This window comes from Zalophus californianus, chromosome 7, assembly GCF_009762305.2.
Source record: "Zalophus californianus isolate mZalCal1 chromosome 7, mZalCal1.pri.v2, whole genome shotgun sequence".
NCBI lineage: Eukaryota > Metazoa > Chordata > Mammalia > Carnivora > Otariidae > Zalophus > Zalophus californianus.
The window spans coordinates 66,111,418-66,130,010 of NC_045601.1; positions in this window are offsets into that span (position 1 = coordinate 66,111,418).

The window sequence follows — 18,593 nt, forward strand, 5'->3', positions numbered from 1 at the left end:
ATACTTCGTGTATAAAGCTTCATTAAGGGTTAGAGGGATAGAAGTGCACAGCAAGGCTCACAACTTAAAATCCCACAGTGGGTGGTTAGGGGAAGGGAGGGATCACTGGACAGAGCACCCAGGATACGTAGGGCACAGAAACTACTGTTTGATACTATAATGGTGGGTACGTGTTTTTACACATTTGTCAAAACTCATACAATGTGCAAAACCCATAGTGAACCCTACCGTGAGGTATAATGGGTTATACAAATGTGTCAGTATTGCTTCATCAGTTGTAACAAACATTCCAGATTGGTGTGGGATGTGGAGAGTGGTGGAGGCTGGGGTGGGAACACCGGGCATAGGCAAACTCTCTGTACTTTTACTGTGAACCGAAATCTGCTCTAAAACATAAAGTCAATTAAAAAAAAAAAAAAAATACTCCACATTGGAAATACTACTGCTCCTAAAGCTTCATAGCCACTTCCTTGGTTCAGGTTTTATCCTCCCACACTGGCCAGCCATTTCCTTTGTTCCTGGTCCCTCTACTCTCCAGACACCAGAATGAACATTTCTATTCACACCCAGTGCAAGGAAGCATGACAGTCGCCTTTACTAGCATGGCTTCTACAGAGTCTCACCTACTACCTCCAAGTGTCTCCTTTTTCCCAAAGACAGGTCTCTTCCTAAAGTTCGAATTCTTGAGCCAGGTGTTTAGGTGATGAAATTCTCAAACTACTCTATACAAATTGTGTGCAGATTGTTTCAAAGCAGCCCAGCACTCCTGCACTGTCCTGAATATTTTAATTCCTAAAATAACAATGATAAACATCCTAGGGTTCTACCTCCTCTCTTCTCATCGTGCAGTATGAAGGTGCATTCCCCAAGCCCTTTCCTTCCCTTGCGATTGTTAAAAAAGGACGAATCATGAGAAATTCTGAGACATCCCCGGCCATTTAATTTTTGAACTTGTCTGTTAGAGTCAAAGTTAAACATTTCAGATTCTGAACTTGAGGCCGATTATTTCCCTGAGTCCTCTTATGCCTCTTGAGGTTCCAAATATTCAGTGTTCATCTGGGCAATCTGAGTCAAGAATTCCAACACGGTAATTTTTATTCAATAGACATATCAAATCAGGAGAGTTATCCATAGTTTGTTTCCAATTCACCTCTATTAACTTCATATGAATGATGCTGACTTTTGATCCAAAGTGATATCCAAACACTGACTAAATTAGCTTTAATATTGATCTACTGCCTTTTTGTCATTGACTTTTCTACTTAATACAGACTTATCTAATCCTGAAAATGTAGGTAAAATGATTCTCAGTTGAATTGGTATGTACAGGAACATATTCATGGTCTGTTTATTTTGGGCGGTTTCATTTCACTTGTCAGACACAGTGGTCAGGAGTACATGAATTTAAAATCAATATACTAAGATTACTATTGTAATTGTCGGTACAGAGTTTTAACAAAATATTTTCAAATTATGTATATGCCCGCACTTTGAAGGAAAGAAATTATCATAAGTTTAAAACAAAGTTTAAACCATTATCCTTTCTATTGCTACTTGGTAATTAATTGTACTTAATTATAGTTCACTTTTAAGCATAGTTATTATGGAAGAGTAGCTAATTATTTCATATTATGGCAGATTTGGATATAAAAAAACATAGTCAAAGAACATCGAAATATTCTGTGGAAGTAAATATTTTCCAAATAATTGGGTAATTATTACCCTCTACTGTTGAAAATTCTATGAAATGACTCATTTTCAATTATATATTATTATAAGACCAAATAAAAATCATTGACTCATCTATATTTTATATATGGACTTTAATTTTTTCTGTTAAATGTATGTATACATTTATAAAAAATGATGATTGAAAGATTGTTGAGTTATCCCATAACGCAAATTGAATAAAAATGAGAAAAGAATGCAATAAAGCATGACTTTTTAATGATTTTAATTAAAACAGAAAAAGAGATGTTGGTGAAATGTTTTTATTAGAACTGAGATTATACATAGGAAAGGTTAAAAAATATTCTGAAAGGTTCTGTCTTGTATTTATCTTATATCACTGTTTTAGTAATTAGTGTTGCATGACAAACCACCCCAAAACTTAGTAACTTAAAACAAGATTTACTATTTTTTATTTGTCATCTTTCTGCAATTTGGGGGTGTCTTTTCTCTGCTCTATGTGGCATTGTCTGGGGTAGCTTGACTAGGGCTTGAGGACCAGAGATGGCTTTGCTCACATGTCTGGCACCTCAGATAAAGTAGTTAGAAGAGCTATAGGGCTGGCTGGGACTTTTCCTGCACTCATAGTCTTTCATCACTCCAAAGTCTTGCACACACTTCTTTACAGGGAAGCTGGATGCCAAGAGAGCAAAAACTAAAGCAACCAGCTTCCTTGAGGCCTAGATCTGTCACTTCTGCCACATTCTGTTGGTCAAAGCAAGTCACGAGGTCTTAACTAAGATTCGAGGAGAGGGAAAATGGATTCCACCTCATGGGTGGAGAGTAGGATATGCATGTAGGTGAATGTGATGAATTGTTGGCAGCCATCTTTGCAGCCATCTCCATAATCACTATCAAGCTAGCACTTAAGGAAAGAGAAGTGGTAGTTAACAGGAATTTCAGTGTGTGACATTTCAGATGTCAAATGAAAAACCAAAATTTTTTTCAACAAGTTTGCTGCTATTTAAGGGTTTTGGGACTTGGAGATAAAATTTAAAAATGATAATGAACATGATGGGATGTTGGCAAAGTTAGATGCCAACTAGAAACTACTAGTTAGCACTGGTTAATCAAGTATCATGGATTCAAGCCAGTTCAGTTGTGTTAGTAATCTATTTTGGGCACTCAGTATTTTCATCAGAAGGACATACAAATATTATAAGCAGTGAATGATGTGCTAATAGCCAAAATTATATGTCAATTATCACATTTTCAATTACCTACCACATTTGGCAATTAACATTTTGTTAATCATCCACTCTCCAATTTGATGTGACTTTCTAAAGTAGCTTACCCTCTACCTCTGAAAAATTACTGTTTACCATTGGTGAATATATAATCAGTTCCTAAACTTTATATTTGATTTAGAACTATCTTGTGGTAATGAATTCACCTCAAGCAGGATTTGTTTAGAGTAGTGTACATATGTGAGAGCAGACATTTGAAGCAGTTTTGTGGTTTGGATGTCCTCACTGTACAAATAGTATGCCAAAAATGGATTCACAGACATTAAGAAAGGATTTTTAATGACGTTCATTTTGACAATCAGAGTGCTTTTCATAGAAGTATTCTTGTAGCAATGTAAGGAAAGCAGAATGTTATTTTGATCGATATGAAATCATATAAGCTGAGATTTTGAATAGCACTCCAAATGCAGTCCTTCTGTGTGCATTTTGGCTGATGCAGTGTGGTATAGTGAAAAGTACATGGATTTAGAAAGATCTGAGTTCAGATCCTAGCTCATCCAATTTTTAATGGATTCGTCATCTATTGCCATGCCACTTAATAAACCAACCTCAATGTGATTTTCTAGTTCATGAGTCTATAGATCAAGGCAATTTGGCCCTATGGGCTGTGCTTGGGTGGGCAGCTTTGCTTTAAGCAGTGGTCAGAATGGGCTTGACTTCTCACTACAGGTCAGGTTGATGTACATCCTCCACGGATCAGTGGCCATCCAGGGTATATTATAGAAAGGCAAAAGGCAAGCTAAACTACACAACACATTTAAAGTCTCTGCTTATATAATATCCAATTATGGATATTCTATTGCCAAAGTCATATGGCCTGATCAAAATGAGGCACAGAATGTATTGCATCCCAAGAAGGGATCAAGGATGTGAGTGAATATTTGCTGAATATCACTCCAATCTCTCAAAGTAACTCTCCAAAGGGGAGCCTGGGTGGCTCAGTTGGTTAAGCGACTGCCTTCGGCTCAGGTCATGATCCTGGAGTCCTGGGATTGAGTCCCGCATCGGGCTCCCCGCTCAGCGGGGAGTCTGCTTCTCCCTCTGACCCTGTCCCCTCTCATGTGCTCTCTCTCTCTCTCATTCTCACTCTCTCAAATAAATAAATAAAATCTTTAAAAAAAAAGTAACTCCACATTTGGGCACTTTCCTTATTGTCTCTGTGTTTTAGTGTTATCATCTATAAAATGGGAATAATAATATAACATGTTCAAGGCTATGTGGAAGATTAGCATGCTCCTGATACAAAGTAGACAGGATAAAAATAAGCTGGAGGTGTTATTCAGTTCAACAAGGATCTGTGTGATGTAACAAAGCTAGCTGAAATCAAAGGAAGTAAAATCTTGGCTATTTTGAAATTGCTGTCACCAACTAGTAAATTGCATTTATTTCTCTCAGAGTTGAACTCAGACTATTAGTGAAAATTCCATTTAAACTAGCCACAAAGCCATATTCTTTAGATGTACGGCATTGACTCTGTAATATATCAGATAAATTAACCAACAAATCTGCATTAAATGCTCTGCAAAATTGTGAGATTGCCATTGTAGCAAAGAACTGACAACAGATATAACATGAGGGATTTCCCTTCTAGCAGCTCCCAATCTTGATATGGAAAATAAAACAAGAGAGTTTAAAACACAAATTAATAATGCAGATAATTAGATCGTTGGAATGAGAGAGGGCAAAAATCTAGTAGCTGGATAATAATCATAAAAAATCCTCCTAAGACAAGAAGGAAAGTTGTTGTCACTTAACTGAAGGATTGGACTCAAGTAACGAAAATGGAAAGTACTAGTTGGGAGAATCCGCCAGCACCTTCACTATAACCACCAGCTTCCTTAAGAAAGTAGCTCGCGGGGCGCCTGGGTGGCTCAGTTGGTTAAGCGACTGCCTTCGGCTCAGGTCATGATCCTGGAGTCCCGGGATCGAGTCCCGCATCGGGCTCCCTGCTCGGCAGGGGGTCTGCTTCTCCCTCTGACCCTCTTCCCTCTTGTGCTCTCTATCTCTCATTCTCTCTCTCTCTCTCTCTCTCTCTCAAATAAATAAAAAAAAAAAATAAAATCTTTAAAAAAAAAAAAATGAAAGTAGCTCGCATGCCTCAAGCTCCATGCAGGCACTTCACCCCCATTCATTCATTATCCAGCAAAACTGGTGGTTGTTCCCAGTGAAGGAGAGACTCAAAATTGAATAATTTTTAGAAATGCATCATAAGAGGTAAGACTAGTGTTAAAACTACAGACCCATTCAGCTCTATACCCTAGGCATTGACTATGCAACACTCTCTCACAATGTGTGATTCACTTGGCCAGAGAGGAGAGGATAGCCACAGAGCAGTAAGAAATAATAATTAAAAGGGAGGCTTAGTTCATATCATAAAGAACTTTGAATGTCGGGCTAAGGAATTTGATGCTTTGTGTCAAGAGGGGGCCACCGATGGATTTTGAGCAGGAGGCTGATGTACAAAGAAGTGTTATAAACAAGCCAATATGACACAGACACATGAGACCGCACTGGAGATGTGGAGACTAGATAGAAGGCTCTTCAGTCTTCCAGCACTGTGAACAAAGGGTAAGCAACAGGAAAGGAGAGCAGTGAAAGGGAAGAGGAACATTATAAAGGCTGGGTTAGTAGGATCTCAAGAAAATGGGTTCTAGTTTTTTGAATTATTCATTCAGTCATAGTGCTTTTTATGTAGCATACAAGAGAAAATATTTCTTGTGATGATCATATAATGTATAGCCATTAATATTTTCTGTGTCTATGTGTGCAAAGATGCCTGTAAAGCAGGGCCAATAAATTTGTTACCTTTCCCCTGTTAAGACATTCCATTGGCTCACATACATTATCGTTGAAAGACAGAAGCAGATGTTAATGGAAGTGATGTTTAATGATCTGTGACCCTATATACAAAGAATACAGGCATCATAGTCATCTGCTAACCACATCCATGAAACCTGCCAGTGCGATAGAATTCATGACCTTCAGATCTCAAGCACCAGCCTCTTCCCAGTGAGTTGAAAGAGCTCAGCTGGAGGAAGAATAAAAAAGAGAGTAAACATTTGAACAAGTGTGACATCCCCTTGTATTGGGGGTAAGTGATATATACACAGCCTTCCCTTTACCTCCCATTTCCTCTGCAATTAGGGCCAAGCTTGTTCTCAAGGTGCACAGCAGCTGGGGTTCACAGAAGAGCATTACCACAGTTGGGTGCCAATCTTTAATGATGCAGCACTGCCTATGTACACAGACATCAAGGTCATCAGCAAATGGGTGAAAAATATCACAACAAGTTTCTATTAAAAGCATCAATAATGATTCAACAACCAAAGGTAAAAAATTACTTTCTAATCAAAAAGAATCTATAGACATCTAAGCACATGCAGCATCGTATATGACAGAAAGGGCAATATATACATCACTTAGAGAGTAAATTTCCAAAAGTGAGTTTTGTAGGTTTTGTTAATTATCATTACTGAAATGAAAGCTTCACTTTGACACTGAGAGTCACCAAGAGAGAAACAGTTCCAAATTCTTAGGCATCCTGCCATGTTATGATTAATTTTACAGTCCATGCATGGATGTTTAGTTAGAGAAGAGAACTGTAGATATCTTGTACAATCCATCAAAATAGTAGGAATAAACTGTCACTCCCAACCTGAGCCGTGAACATGTTTATTTATAAGCCACTCTGCTGAAATTGAAAAAAAGAAAATCAAGACAGCAATGCAAAGAGAGGCTTCTGAAATGTTCTCTGTTAAGCAACAGCTAGTGGAAAGCATGCAACAAAGAAAATCTGGCTTATTTTCAGTTTTCAAAAATGTTGAGGACATTGGTTCAAGTGGTTTAGGTTTCTTACTTGACCCACCTAAGACCCTTAAAATCTAATGTGATTGCCTTCAGAATTTGGCTTGTTATGTTTAAAAGAGGGGTGAAATCTCGTCACCAAATCTTTCATTTTAAACCTTATTAAGAAAAACCGAAAATAAATATACCAACATGGTAAGTGGTCATCTTTGTGGAACCAGTACTGTAGATGATTTCATATCCTTCTGGTTATGTGTACTTTTGTTCACCTTTTTTTTTTTTTCTTTTTAGATTTTAGTTATTTGAGAGAGAGAGAGAGAACACACACACATGTGCACATGCCCAGGCCAGCAGGTGGAATGAAGGGAAAGGACAGAGGGGGAGGGAGAGGGACAAGCAGACTCTGTGCGGAGCACAAGCCCCAGATCCCCACACAAGGGGCGGGGGATGGGGGCGGGGGCTGGATCTCATGACCCCGAGATCCTGACCTAAGCCGAAATCAAAAGTCAGATGCTTAACTGACTAAGCCAGGTACCCATTTTTCCACATTATAAATGCCATTTATAATGGCACATAAAGCCAGGATCTTCTCTTTCTTGCCTGTAGTTTGTCCTCCTTTCTTGGGACAACAGCTTGTGCAAGGTAGGGGCTCAATAAATATCTGTTAAGTGACAGAATGAATTAATTAATTAAAGTGATATCAGGTTACTACCTCCTAAAGAACCTACTATTAAATTCCTACAAGTATAATTATAGATATAAATAAAACACACAGATTTATTTAAACTTTGAAAATTTTAGCTAAAAAAAAAAATCTACTTATTATTAACACCTGGAAGAAATTTCTACAAACTACAAGGCTAATCAAACTAGAAATGAATACAAGTTAATTGGTGGCTCCAATGTGTTATACAGAAATAAGAGCCATGAAAACTTAAAAATATTTGATCCTCTTATGTAATATTGGATCAAAGAGAAGACTTTGATTACTGCAATACTATGTATCCAAACTTATGGGATGTCATCAAAGAGAGTTTTTGATGGGGAAGACAATTTATTAGTTAAAAAATTTGATCTAAGATGCTAAAAGAACAGGACAAGAAGATAATACCCAAAGACATAACTTAAGAAAATAAGCAAAAGAAAGAGTATTTGATGATTCTTAGTCTGATGATTCTTAGATGATTCTTAGATTGATACTCTGTGAAAAGATGACAACTAGCAACAACAACAACAAAAACAGCAAACCTTGGAAACATTTTCGGAGGAAATAAAGAAAATTACTTGACCAGAGTAATTAAAAAGAACTAGCAATCACAGAGGGTACATTAAAAATCATGAGAAAATATTGCATATTTGGTGGAAATAAATTTGAAAACAAGGATTTGTTTTACATAAGAATTAAAATGGTAGAAAACCTAGGAGATATCCAATAATCAGAAACAAAAATAGAAAAGATATCAAAGAAACTCCAAACCAGATGCAACCAGGTTCTTAGGATTTTTCTAGCAAATGGTATGATAAACTTTAGCGAGTAAATAATCATTATTTCACTGAAATTATCTAGAACATATCCCAGAAAACAGAAAATTCTAAAATTTCTCCCAATAATTTAATAATACTAGCATTACCAAATCTAAAAAGTTCAGAAAAAAATAGCACTTTTCTAGGACTTTTGTTTCTTACCTTCTCCCTGGAACATTCTTCCTTAAGGTGTGATTCCCTCTCATCACTAAGGCTCCAACGGCAACTTTTTGAGGTCCTTCCCTGAACACTACCTTAAAGACTGTGCTGCTCCAGGCACTTGCTATCCAACTCAACCAATTTTATTTTACTTGTTGAATCACAGTGTGAATTTATTTTACCTTCTTTACCCCCTTTTTTAACATGATTATTGTTTATCTCTGGCCACTGGAGGGTAAACTCCATGAAGACACAGCTGAAACCTCAGTGTTTTGAACACTGTTGACCATACAGTATGCACTCAATAGATATTCATAAATTTGTTATTTCTCATTTATGAATAGACATGTAAACATCTGATAGATATAAGTCAGATACTAATACACAATTTCATTTTAAGCATAATAATTATACATATTTTTATATGACCATAAATTAAATATAGCAGTGCACTAAAAGGATAATAGATCATAAACTGATCACAATTTATCCTACAAAAACAGGGATGGTTGCTTCAACATTAGTAACTCTATCATAGAATTGCACACACACACATGTTAAAAGACAAAAATATGATTATTGACCTAGATATATTTAAGGTATTTTATAAAATTCAGCAAATATTCAGAATTGAAACATTTAGTAAAATAGCATATGGTGATGCAGATAACTATGGAAGCAAAAGTGAGGTTTTGTGTGGTATTTTGTCATACTCTTGTGGAACATACCACAAGATTATGGATGTTGATGTGGTCTGAGGAACTACAAAGATTGACCAGGACACCTTAGAGGGAAGCTTGAATTCTAACTTGGCATGGGTATCCTTCCCTTCTGAGACTCCTGAAGTAGCTATGCATTCTGTAAATGTTAACAAGTGGAATCAATGGAAAAGTTATTGTTAATTTGCCTGATATGCTATAACCCCCTATGTAAGCTTTGTGGAAATTGGGCTGGAATGTGAGGCTTGGCTTATAAGAGTATGAAGTCCCCAAACTCTATGAAAAAGCACAAGGTCCAGGAGACTCAGGCAAGGCCAATAAGTTTCCTATGCAAATGGAAGAAAAAAAATAAAATAAAAAGAGCAAACTATCCAGGCCTTCTGAGAGAGAGGACTTAAATTTTAAGTCCCTAAATTAAAAAATAAATTATTAATGAGAACATAACGTGCCAATTGGTAATAATATTAAAATATTTTAAGAACCTGATGTAACTTAAAAACCAGAACAAAAGTAGAAATATAGTTTGCTAAAGCAGAATTAAATCCAGAGACAGAACCAAATTTTAAAATAATATTTCAAATCTGAAGGGAAAATACAGCATTAGGATAAATGACTAGTCATTTGTGAAAAATGTTAAATTCTTACTCTATTCCTTATACCTGAATAAATTCCATATTCCTTTCTAAATTAGATATGAAAATGGAATTTTCTAGTTCTAGAAGAAAATGGAAATGGAAATAAAACAAATCTTATGCATGTTGAACCCTTTCTAATACTGATCTAAAACCAGAAAAAAAGCCCCACAAAATTAATTTTAAAAATATGAACACAACTTGTAGTAAAAACATGACAGCGTATTTAATAGACAAATGACAAACTGGGAAAATGTGTAACACTTGACAGTCAACTAAGCTCTTCTAGACATCATCAAGAAAAAGTTACTGCCTAATAGAAATAGAAAAACAATATGAATGTGTAATTTAAAAATAAATGCGTATCACCCATAATCATTTTAGCAAATAGGTACAAATTATAATAAAGATATTATTTTTGTCTATAGAAGCAACTTTTCCTTTTCCCAACCATAATAATAATGACATAATGATAATAATAATGATAATGGAGGAAATCAGGCTTTGAATAGACTATTAGAGTTTTTGACATAAATTCATAAACTGTCATTTGAAACTACCCATATGGGGCACCTGGGTGGCTCAACTGGTTAAGTATCTACCTTTGGTTCAGGTCATGATCTCAGGGTCCTGGGATGGAGCCCCGTGTTCGGCTCCCTGCTCAGTGGAGAGTCAGCTTTTCCCTCTGCCTCCTCCCCACCCAAACTTGTTCATGCCGGCTCTCTCAAAAAAAAACATATATATATATATAAAATTACCCATATATCATAATTATGAAATGAACATATATTGAAATTCTACTTATGGGAATTTGTATCAATTAAATAATCTGATAAGTGCAAAGATGTGTGTTAAACTGTTTTTCATAGCAGCGCTGTTTTTTAATAGACAAAATGAGATGTAAATGAAATGTCCACCACTATGAACCACGTACAGAGATGTTGGACATGTTTGCAAGGGAATTCTGCGTAGTCATGATACACAGAGCGATAAATATGTATAGTTTCCCCTGTGCCTCTATACACACATTGATCTTCACTTTCCTCTTTTTGTATATAGAGAATTTTTAACAGACAGTGATTATAATAACTGGTTATAATTTATAATGATAATCTTTATGTGTAGAAAGATATATAAATATATTTATTCAGAAAAAAGAGTAGCAATAAAATGGATAAGAAAAGAAGACTTGTCTTCAAGATATTAAATCATAGTACAAACTTTTAATAATTTATATAATTTAATACTGGTATAGGAATCAACATACAGGTCAAGCAGAATTGATATTTTGATATTTAAATATAGATGAACCATGAGAGACTATGGACTGTGAGAAACAAACTGAGTGTTCTAGAAGGGAGGGGGGAGGATGGGTTAGCCTGGTAATGAGTATTAAAGAGGGCACGTATTGAATGGAGCACCGGGTGTTACATGCAATCAATGAATCATGGAACAGTATATCAAAAACTAAAGATGTAATGTATGGTGATTAACATAACATAATAAAATTTTAAAAAATAAAAAAATATAAATATAAATATAAAGAGTTGATATTTAGAATATGCCAAAGGACATACCACAGATAAATTAGGGGAAAAGATGGATTATTCACCAAATGATATAGAGAAATGTGTCAACTTTGATCCCCCTTTTTTTCATACACTATATATCATATTTCAGAATAACATATTAAATCTGAAAATGAATTAACAGGAAATTGAGTGACTTTTGATCTGTTTGGAGGATTAAGAATTATTTGCTTAATATGAAAGCAGTGGATGTTATCATAGAGGAAAATAACAGTTTATCTAAGTACATCAAAAATTAAAGCATTGTGTGCTGAGAAAACACACTTTCAGAAATAGATTACTTTATTTAAACAGTCAAATGTGAAGGCAGAACAAAGGCATTTCCTTCATGAAAAAGCTCACTACCTTGGTATCTTCATAGGAAGATGCATACTGAGGACATATTTTAAAAAATGCATGAGTTCAACAGACAAGAAGCAGTAAAGAGATCCAAGATTAGTTGACCTCTTTAGATCTACAGTAGGCCTAAAGATAAGGCTTGAGAAAAAGATGCTCCCCAGAATAATTGCTATGATGGAGACTTTAGAAGAAATAAGATACAAAAAAGGCATGAAACACTGGGAAGAAAAAACTGGCAATCAGAAACTTCAGGAAAAACAAACAACTGTAATTGAAAGCCACAGATCAATTGTAAAGAAGCCACTCCAAGACAATGCAAGAAGACTTTGGTGTTCGACAGAAAAATATAATGGAATGTATGTTCATGTCTTCTGCTCATTTTTTGACTGAATTATTTGCTTTTTGGGTGTTGAGTTTGATAAGGTCTTTTTTTTTTTAAGATTTCATTTATTTATTTGACAGAGACACAGCAAGAGAGGGAACACAAGCAGGGGGAGTGGGAGAGGGAGAAGCAGGCTTCCCACAGAGTGGGGAGCCCAATGCAGGGCTTAATCCCAGGACTCTGGGATCATGACCTGAGCCGAAAGCAGATGCTTAACGACTGAGCCACCCAGGCACCCCTGATAAGGTCTTTATAGATTTTGGATACTAGCCCTTTATCTGATAAGACATTTGCAAATATCTTCTCCCATTCCATAGGTTGCCTTTTAGTTTTGTTGACTGTTTCCTTTGTTGTGCAAAAGCTTTTCATCTTGATAAAGTCCCAGTAGTTCATTTTTGCCTTTTCTTCCCTTGCCTTTGGAGACCTGTCTAGCAAGAAGTTGCTGTGGCCAAGGTCACAGAGGTCACTGCCTGTGTTCTCCTCTAGAATGTTGATGGACTCCTGCCTCCCATTTAGGTCTTTCATCCATTTTGAGTTTATTTTTATGTATGGTGTAAAAAAAATGGTCCAGTTTCATTCTTTTACATGTGGCTGTTCAATTTCTCAGTACTATTTATTGAAGAGACTGTCTTTTATCCATTGGATATTCTTTCCTGTTGTGTTGAAGATTAGTTGACCATAGAGGCTGAGATGTCCATTGACAGATGAATGGATAAAGAAGTTGTGGTGTGTGTATATATATATATATATATATATATAAAATGGAATATTACTCAGCCATCAGAAAGCATGAATAGTTACCATTTACACTGATGTGGATGGAACTGAGCGAAATAAGTCAATTATCATATGGTTTCAGAGAAAGACAATTATGATATGGTTTTACTCCCATGTGGAATATAAGAAACAGGGCAGAGGACCACAGGTGAAGGGTGGGAAAACTAAATGGGAAGTCATCAGAGAGGAAGAAAAACCATGAGAGACTCTTAACTATAGGAAACAAACTGAGGGTTGCTGGAGGGGAGGGGGATGGGGGGATGGGGTAATTGCATGATGGGTGTTTAGGAGGGCACATGATGTGATGAACACTGTGTGTTATAGGCAATTGATAGATTATCAAACACTACATCTGAAACTAATGATGTACTATAAGATGGCTAATTGAATTTAAATAAAAAAATAAAGTATGTTGAAATTTAAAAAAATAGAATGAAGTGGTATAGTAAAAATAAAAATAGAATTGTATTACAAACATGCATATTATGAGAGCTGTAGAATAAAAAGCATGTATTAAAAAATAAAAAGCAAGTATTAATTTTTTTTTTCCTAACACAACAGACAAGCAATTAGCAACTCCAGGAGAAAACTATAATTCAAGGAAAGCCTGATGCAAATATGAAAGAGAATAAACACTATAATTGTAGACACCTACTAGGCTTTAACAAAGACAAATATCTGAGTAACACTGGAGTTGCAATACTGAAAATATAGAAAAAGAGGTAAAATTATAGAAAACTACATGACTTTGTAGTGAATTTTATCTATCTAGTCATAATCACATCAATGTTTATTTCATTTTTAGAACCAACATATAGATAAAGCAAGAAACTTAATAAAGGGTGCAAAATACAGAAATGAGAGAGTGGAGAAAGAAAATGAGATGACAGAGTCCTGGATAAGTTCACTTACAAGTTACAAGGGAATCAAGAAGTATTTATTACCCATTGGTTTAAGAAAATGGTTTCAAGATCTGATAATAAGCGATACAGGAAGTAAAGATGGGTTTACAAAACTAACTGGACATAGAGATAGAAGTGGAAGAAGGCATAAATTAGCAAGCTCTTCAATTATCAAGGATTAAATTGATGAGATTTTTTTATTATGAGCAAATTATTTTTGCTCATAATAAAACTCAAAATTACCCTTATTTTTGCTCATTATAAACTCAAAATGGATGAAAGACCTAAATGGGAGGCAGGAGTCCATCAACATTCTAGAGGAGAACACAGGCATTCACATCTAGATGTGAATGCCTGAAGAAATAAAAATAGAACTGGCAAAATGGGGTTAACTCAGAAAAGTACTCTTGAGATCTGGGAGGAATGAACATAAAACTGTTGCTACTCAGGTTAAACATGTAAATTTCCAGGACGGGGCGGAGCAAGATGGCGGAGGAGTAGGAGACCTGGATTTCCTCTGGTCTCAGGAATTCAGCTGAATAGGGATCAAACCATTCTGAACAACTACGAACTCAACAGGAGATCGAAGAGGAGAGTAGCAACAACTCTCTGAACAGAGAAGCGACCACTTACTGGAAGGTAGGACGTGCGGAGAAGTGAATCCGAGGCGATATTCGGGAGGATAGATGGCGGGGGAGGGGTCCTCCGTCAGCCGCTTCTGGCAAGTGATAGAGCCGTGGAGCACAAAATCGGAACTTTTAGAAGTCGGCTCCGCTGAGGGACGTCGCTCCAGTGGCTAAGCGGGAGGTGGAACCCTCGCGGGACAGTGTGGTCTCAGGACCCTCGGGGTCACAGAAAGACCGGGGGTGCCAGAGTGCGGCAGAGCTCCCAGGTATCAGAGCGGGGAAGCTGGCTGCAGAGACGGAGCCGAGGCGCGGGCTCTCAGCTCGGGATTGCCATAAACTGTGATCTGTGTCCCAGTCGGGCCACTGCTCCTCCAGCAGGGACCCAACAAGCGGCAGAGCTGGGGAGACTCCCCTTCCTCCCCCAGGAGGATCGACGCGGGAGAGCACCGCAGGGATCTGCTGGGTTTGGAGACTCCACACTGGGTCGGGTGCCAGAGATAGAAATGCTTGATCACAGGCCGGGTGAGCACGGAGTGCGGCCGGAGACCGGGGACACGGGAGTGACTGCTGCTTTTCTCTGGGGGCGCACTAAGGAGCGGAGCCCGAGTTCTTGCCTCCTCTGGGGCGGAGATTGGGAGGCCGCCATTTTCAGTGTCGACCTCCAAAGCCGTACGGAAAGCTTGCAGGGAACAAAAGCTCCTGAGAGCAAACCCGAGCAGCTTGCTTAGCTGGGACCGACAAGGGCGGGGCAATTCCGCCTCTGGCAAAGACATTTGGGAACCACGGCAACAGGCCCCTCCCCCAGAAGATCAGCACGAAGAGCCAGCAAGCCAAGACCAAGTTTACCGATCAAGTAGAACAGGAGAACTCCAGAGCTACGGGAATACTGCACATAGAATTCATGGCTTTTTTTACCATGATTCATTAGTTTTTCAAAGTTAATTTTTTAACTGTTTTTTTAATTTCTCCTTTTCCCTTTTTCAACCATCTTATCAATCCCTTTTTTTAAAAAAACATTTTTTAGTTTTCATTTTTAGAGTCATATTTTATCCCTTCATAGTAGTTACCCTTATTTTTGGCATATATATATATAAGTTGTTCTCTCTTTAAAATTTTGAGATACAGTTTCTTCTAACAGATCAAAATAAACCCTAAATCACTAGTGTATGGCTTTGTTCTAGTCTCCTGCCTGATCACATTCTCTCCCTTTTTTTTTAATCTTCTTCTTTCTTTTTTCAAACAACTTTTTATCATATCAATTCCTTTCATAAAATCTTTTATAATTTTCATCTTTACACTCATCTTCCATCCCTTCAATGTATCAACCCTTATTTTGTACAAATATAAGTCTTTCTTCCTTTAAAATTTTAGGAGGCACTTTTTTCTAAAAGACCAAAATATGCCCAAAATCTAGTGTGTGGCACTGATCTATGCACTAGCCTGATCATATTTGATCATATTCGGTTTTTTTGGTATTGTTCTGTTTTTGTTTTTAATCTTTTTCTTTTTTTTTTCTTTCTTTCTTTTCCCTTTCTTTTCTCTTTCTTTCCCTGTCTTTTCCCTTGGTTTCAGGTCTTTTCTGATTTGTATAGAGTCTGTTTGCTGGGTACGTTTTAACCTGTTAGCATTTTGTTCTCTCATTCATCTATTCTCCTCTGGACAAAATGACAAGATAAAAAAGATCACCTCAGCAAAAAGGACAAGAGAGTACCGTCAGCCAGGGACCAACTCAATACAGACATTAGTACGATGTCGGACATAAAGTTCAGAATCATAACTTTAAAGATACTAGCTGGGCTTGAAAAAAGCGTGGAAGTTATTAGAGAAACCCTTTCTGGAGAAATAAAAGAACTAAAATCTAACCAAGTCGAAATCAAAAAGGCTATTAATGAGGTGCAATAAAAAATGGGGGCACTAACTGCTAGGATAAATGAGGCAGAAGAGAGAATCAGTGATATAGAAGACCAAATGATGGAAAATAAAGAGGCTGAGAAAAAGAGAGAGAAACAACAACAGGATCACGAGGGCAGAATTCGAGAGATAAGCGATACGATAAGACGAAACAACATTAGAATAATTGGGATCCCAGAAGAAGAAGAAAGAGAGAGAGGGGCAGAAGGGATATTGGAGCAAATAATAGCAGAGAACTTCCCTAATGTGAGGAAGGAAACAGGCATCAAAATCCAGGAGGCACAGAGAACCCCTGTCAAAATCAATAAAAATAGGTCAACACGCCGACATCTAATAGTAAAACTTATGAGTCTCAGAGACAAAGAGAAAATCCTGAAAGCAGCTCGGGAGAAGAGATATGTAACCTCCAATGGTAGAAACATTAGATTGGCAACAGACCTATCCACAGAGAGCTGGCAGGCCAGAAAGGAATGGCATGATGTCTTTAGAGCAATAAATGAGAAAAATATGCAGCCAAGAATACTATATCCAGCTAGGCTATCATTGAAAATAGAAGGAGAGATAAAAATCTTCCAGGACAAACAAAAACTAAAGGAATTTGCAAACACGAAACCAGCCCTCCAAGAAATATTGAAAGGGGTCCTCTAAGCAGAGAGAGAGACAAAAAGCAGCACAGATCAGAAAGGAACAGAGACAATATACAGTAACAGTCACCTTACAAGCAATACAATGGCACTAAATTCATACCTTTCAATAGTTACCCTGAATGTAAATGGGCTAAATGCCCCAATCAAAAGACACAGGCTATCAGATTGGATTAAAAAACAAGACCCATCAATATGCTGTCTGCAAGAGACTCATTTTAGACCCAAAGACACCCCCACATTGAAAGTGAGGGGGTGGAAAACCATTTACCATGCTCATGGACACCAAAAGAAAGCTGGGGTGGCAATCCTTATATCAGACAAATTAGATTTTACACCAAAGACTGTAATAAGAGATGAAGAAGGACACTATATCCTACTTAAAGGGTCTATCCAACAAGAAGATCTAACAATTGTAAATATCTATGCCCCTAACATGGGAGCAGCCAATTATATTAGGCAATTAATAACAAAAGCGAAGAAACACATTGACAGCAATACAATAATAGTGGGGGACTTTAACACCCCCCTTGACTGAAATGGACAGATCATCCCTAAGGAAAAGATCAACAAGGAAATAAAGACTTTAAATGACACAGTGGACCAAATGGACTTCACAGACATATTCAGAACATTCCATCCCAAAGCAATGGAATACACATTGTTCTCTAGTGCCATGGAACATTCTTCAGAATTGATCACATCCTAGGTCACAAACCAGGTCTCAACCGGTACCAAAAGATTGGGATTATTCCCTGCATATTTTCAGACCACAATGCTTTGAAACTAGAACTCAATCACAACAGGAAATGTGGAAAGAACTCAAATACATGGAGGCTAAAGAGCATCCTACTAAGGAATGAATGGGTCAAGCAGGAAATTAAAGAAGAATTTAAAAAATTCATGGAAACCAAGGAAAATGAAAACACAACTGTTCAAAATCTTTGGGATACAGCAAAGGCAGTCCTGAGAGGAAAGTATATAGCAATACAAGCCTTTCTCAAGAAACAAGAAAGGTCTCAAATACACAAACCTAACCCTACACCTAAAGGAGCTGGAGAAAGAACAGCAAATAAAGCCTAAACCCAGCAGGAGAAGAGAAATAATAAAGATCAGAGCAGAAATCAATGAAATAGAAACCAAAAGAACAGTAGAACAGATCAACGAAACTAGGAGCTGGTTCTTTGAAAGAATTAACAAGATTGAAAAACCCCTGGCCAGACTGATCAAAAAGAAAAGAGAAATGACCCAAATCAACAAAATCATGAATGAAAGAGGAGAGATCACAACCCACACCAAAGAAATACAAACAATTATAAGAACATATTATGAGCAACTCTATGCCAGCCAATTAGATAACCTGGAAGAAATGGGTGCATTCCTAGAGATGTATCAACTACCAAAATTGAACCAGGAAGAAATAGAAAACCTGAACAGACCTATAACCACTAAGGAAATTGAAGCAGTCATCAAAAATCTCCCAACAAACAAAAGCCCAGGGCCAGATGGCTTCCCAGGGGAATTCCTTCAGACAGTTAAAGAAGAATTAATACTTATTCTCCTGAAACTGTTCCAAAAAATAGAAATGGAAGGAAAACTTCCAAACTCGT